Raw genomic sequence first — 5,000 nt, forward strand, 5'->3', positions numbered from 1 at the left:
CCTTGATGTGTTTCTTCCTTCCTTTCTTCCTCTCTTTCCTCCTTTACGTGTTCTTCCTCTCTTCCTTTCCTTCTCTCTCTCTTTCTGTTCTTTTTTCTTTCGTGTCTTATTTCTCTTTCGTTCCCTGTCTTTCCTTCATTTTTCTTTCCTCTCTGTTTCTTTTCCCCTCTTTCCTTCGTTTCTTTCCTCCTTCTTTCTCTCCTTTTCGTGTTTCTTTCCTCTCCACCTGTCTTTGAAAAAATGGAACGTTTAAGAAGTTTTCTTTCCGTATCTCTGTTTTTTAGATGGTCTCTCTTTTCTCCACTTTCTTCCTCCCTCCCTCCCTCCCTCCCTCTCTCCCTCTCTCCCTCCCTCCCTCCCTCCCTGCTCCCTTCCCTCCCTCCTTCCCTTTCACCATCTGTCTCTTTTCTCCATTCTCTCCCTCCCTCCGTCTTTCTCTCCCTCTGTCTGTCTCTCTCTGTGTGGATTCTGGAAGAGCCTAGGCATTCTGCCTCTCCCTGTGTCCGCAGCGACCCGCGACCGAGTCCTTCCTTGTGGGTTCTTTCTCCCTCCCTCCCTCCCTCCCTCCCTCCGAGATGCATCTCCAAACACCCAGACGCCGTGGGTTGTCTTCTGACTCTGTCGCGGTCGATGCGGGGACACGTTTTGGGGAGGCGTTTCTGTGGGGTTGGGGGAGAGGGGCTGCGTTTTCGGCCTCGGGAAGGGCTTCTCGACTCACGGTTTCGCTTTGGCGGTCCACGGGCCGCCCTGCCAGCCGTCCGGATCGGTCTCGCTGACGTTCGCGACGGTCGTCGGGCTCCATCTGGCGGCCGCTGTTAGATCGTGCTCTTGGCTTCCGGAGCTGCGGTGGCAGCTGCCGAGGGAGGGGACCGTCCCCGCTGTGAGCCAGGCAGAGCTCCGGAAAGCCCGCGGTCGTCAGCCCGGCTGGCCCGGTGGCGCCAGGGCTGTGGCGCGTCGCTTGTGAGTCAGAGCTCTGGCGTGCAGGTTTATGTGGGGGAGAGGCTGTCGCTGCGCTTCTGGGCCCGAGCCGGGCCGTGGGGCCGCCCGGGCCGGTCGACCAGCGCGCCGCAGCTCCCGAGGCCCGAGCCGCGACCCGCGGGGACCCACCGCGCGTGGCGCGGGAGGGCGGGGACGCCCTTCCCGGCTCGGTCGCGGGCCCGCGCGCGTCCTGGCCGTCTGAGGCGGCGGCCGAATATGTTTCCGGGTCCCCGTGGGGAGCCGGGGACCGTCCTGCCCCCGTCCCCCGCGTGCCGGGGAGCGGTCCCCGGGCCGGGCCGCGGTCCCTCCGCCGTGATCCTTTCTGGCGAGTCCCCGTGCGGAGTCGGAGAGCGCTCCCCGAGCCCTCGTGCGGCCCGGGAGGTCACACCTGGCCGGCCTTCGGTCCCTCGTGTGTCCCGATCTCACGGGGGGCCGGCCGAAACTGCTTCCGGGCCTCGCTCTGGAGGCACGGGCCGGCCCGTGCGTGTGGCACGGGCGGCCGGGAGGGCCTCCCTGGCCCGGCGCCGCTCCCGCGTGTGTCCTGGGGTCGACCAGGGGGCCCCGGGTGCTCCGTGTCTGGCTGCGATGGTGGCGATTTTGGGGACAGATGTCCGTGTCGTGGGTGTCCTGGGCCGGCGGCGTGGTCGGCGATCGGGCCTCCTGCCCCCGGGGGAGATATATCTTTCGCTCCGAGTCGGCATTTTGGGCCACCGGGTTATTGCTGACACGCTGTCCTCTGGCGACCTGTGTCGCTGGAGAGGTTGGGCCTCTGGATGCGTGCGGGACTCTGGCCCACCGCTGACCCGGCTAGCCGGCCCTGCTCCCGCTCGAGCCGCCTGCTGCTGGGGCCCGCGGGCCTGCTGCTCTCTCGCGCGTCCGAGCGTCCCGACTCCCGGTGCCGGCCCGGGTCCGGGTCTCTGACCCACCCGGGGGCGGCGGGGAAGGCGGCGAGGGCTACCCTGCCCCCGTGCGCTCTCCGCCGCGGGCACCCGGGGCGGCCGTGACAACCCCACCCCCGTCGGCTCCGTGCCGTGCGTGTCAGGCGTCCTCGTCTCCGCTGGGTTGTCCGCCGCCCCTTCCCCGGAGCGGGGGACGGCCGGGGCCGATCGGCTCGCTCGCCGGCCGGCTGGCCGACTCCCCGCTCCCGGGGGCTCTTCCGTGATCGATGTGGTGACGTCACGCTCTCCCGGGCCGGATCCGAGCCGCGACGGGCGAGGGGCGGACATTCGTGGCGAATGGGACCGTTCTTCTCGCCCCGCCCGCGGGGGCCCCTTGCCTCTCCTCCGTCCGCCTGCCGGTGGTGCGTTGGGAAGGCGTGGGGTGCGGAACCCGGCCTGACCTGGCTGTCCCGTCCCCGCTCTCCGCTTCGCGGGGTGGGTCGGCGGGGTCCTCTGACGCGGCGGGCATCCCTCGCTCTCGCCTCCCGCGGTCGTCGACTTGCGGGCGGGCCCCCTCCGCGGCGGTGGGGGTGCCGTCCCGCCGGCCCGTCGTGCTGCCCTCTCGGGGGGTTTCGCGCGAGCGTTGGCTCCGCCCGGGCCTTTGCGGTGCTCCTGGAGCGCTCCGGGTTGTCCCTGAGGTGCCCGAGGCCGAGCGGTGGTGTGTCGCTCCCACCCCCGGCGTCCCCTCCTCCGGTGTCCGCGCGTGGGTCCCGAGGGGAGCCCGTCGGCGTGGGGTTCGAGGCGGTCGAGTGAGATGAGATGCGCGCCCCTCCCGCGCGGGGAAGGGCGCCGCCTGGTCCGGCGAGCGCACGTCCCGTGCTCCCCTCTGGTGGGTGCGCGAGGGCCGTGTGAGCGATCGCGGCGGGCTCGGGCCGGTGACGCGTGCGCCGGCCGGCCGCCGAGGGGCTGCCGTTCTGCCTCCGACCGGTCGCGTGCGTGGCTTTGCCTCGGAAGCGACGCAGGAGGCGGGTGGACGGGGGGGGCCTTGTGAGCCTGCCGGGCCCCCGCCCTGACCGCGAACGCTCGAGGTCGCCGCAGGCGCGCTTCTCCTCGTACCGCAGGCCCCCTCCCTTCGCCGGGCGTCCCCGAGCGCCTCTGCGGGCCCGACGAGGGGCGACTGGCGGGTGGGGAGTGTGACCCACCCTCGGTGAGAAAGCCTTCTCTAGCGATCTGAGAGAGGTGTGCCTTGGGGTGCCGGATCTCCCGGCCTGCCGCCTCTGTCTCCTTCTGCCTTTACGGTAGCGCTGTCGTAGCGACTCGCGCGCAGAGGACCCTCCTCCTTTTCCTCCTCGACGGGTTGAGGTTGGGGAGAGCGAGGGTTCCGCCGGCCACCGCGGTGGTGGCCGAGCGCGGCTCGTCGCCTGCAGTGTGGCCCGCGCCTCCCCCTTCCGAGTCGGGGGAGGATCCCGCCGGGCCGGGCCCGGCGTCCCAGCGGGTTGGGACGCGGCCGCCGCGAGCGGTGGGTGTGCGCGGCCTTCCGTCCGGCGCGTGACCCCCACCTCGGCCGCGAGTCGGCTCTCCGCCCGCTCCCGTGCCGAGTCGCGAGCGGTGCCGACGACCGCGTGCGCGTGGGCGCGGGGTTGGGCCGCCTGGTCCCGGGAAAGCGTCCCACGCTTGGGGACGCGCCGGTCTCCCGGAGCGGGACCGGGTCGGAGGCTGGACGAGAATGACGAGCGATGGATGCGGCCCTGGCGTCGGGTTGGTGGCTGTGGTCGCTTCGGGGCCCCCGGTGGCGGGACCCGGGGCTCGTGAGGCGGGTCTCGGTGGGTGCCGAGGGCCGTCCGGCGTCCCAGGCGGGGCGCCGCGGGACCGCCCTCGTGTCGGTGGCGGTGGGATCCCGCGGCCGTGTTTTCCTGGTGGCCCGGCCGTGCCCGAGGTTTCTCCCGCCGAGCCGCCGCTCTGCGGGCTCCCGGGTGCCCTCGCCCTCGCGTTCCCCGGCCCTTGGCTCTCTGTGCGCCCCTTCCCCGCCCGCCGCCCGCCGATCCTCTCCCCTCCCCGAGCGGCTCGCCGGCTCGACGTCGGTGGTGGCCTCGTCTGGGACCGAACCCGGCACCGCCTCGGGGGGCGCCGCCGCCGGCCGCTGGTCGGCCCGGTGTCCCCGTCCCCCGGCGTGCGCCTTCGGGACCGGGTCGGCGGCCCCCCCGGCGTTGGGCCCCGGTGGGCTCCCGGAGAGGGGTTTTTTGAGGGGTCGGCCTGTGGCGCGTGCGGGGGAGAGAGAGGGTTCCGGGGGGCTGGCCGCGACTGCGGCGGCGGTGTGGGGGAGCCGCGCGGATCGCCGAAGGTCGAGTCGGCCGCTCCGGGTGCCGCGCGGGGGCCGCCTTCGCGCTCGGAGGCTGCGGGCGGTGAGACCCCCCGCGTGTGTCCCGGCCGCGGTCGGCTGCGCCCGAGGGGTCCCGCGGCGTCCCCTTCCCCGCCGGCCGCCTTTCTCGAGCCTTCTCCTTCGCCTCGGCCTCGCCCGGGGTCTCGTCGTCTTCTCCCGGCCCGGTCTTCCGAATCGGTCCGGCGCGCCCCCGGGTGCGCCTCGCTTCCCGGGCCTGCCGCGGCCCTTCCCCGAGGCGTCCGTCCCGGGCGTCGGCGTCGGGGAGAGCCCGTCCTCCCCGCGTGGCGTTGCCCCGTTCGGCGCGCGCGTGCGCCCGAGCGCGGCCCGGTGGTCCCTCCCGGACAGGCGTCGGTGCGACGTGTGGCGCGGGTCGACCTCCGCCTCGCCGGTCGCTCGCCCCGTTCCCCGGGTCGGGGGGGGGGCCCGGGCCGGGGCCTCGGCCCCGGTCGCGGTCCCTCGTCCCGGGCGGGGGCGGGCGCGCCGGCCGGCTTCGGTCGCCCTCCCTCGGCCGTCGTGTGGCGTGTGCCACCCCTGCTCCCGCGCCCGCCTGGGCGGGGGCCCGGCGCCGGGCTTCGGCCGGGCCCCGGGCCCTCGACCCGACCGGCGCGCGGGCGCTGCGGCCGCACGGCGCGACTGTCCCCGGGCCGGGCACCGCGGTCCGCCTCTCGCTCGCCGCCCGAACGTCGGGGCCGCCCCGCGGGGCGGGGCGGAGCGCCGTCCCCGCCTCGCCGACGCCGCGGGCGCGCGCGCGGCCGCCGGTCCCT

This window comes from Pongo abelii, chromosome 16, assembly GCF_028885655.2.
Source record: "Pongo abelii isolate AG06213 chromosome 16, NHGRI_mPonAbe1-v2.0_pri, whole genome shotgun sequence".
NCBI classification, from domain to species: Eukaryota; Metazoa; Chordata; class Mammalia; order Primates; family Hominidae; genus Pongo; species Pongo abelii.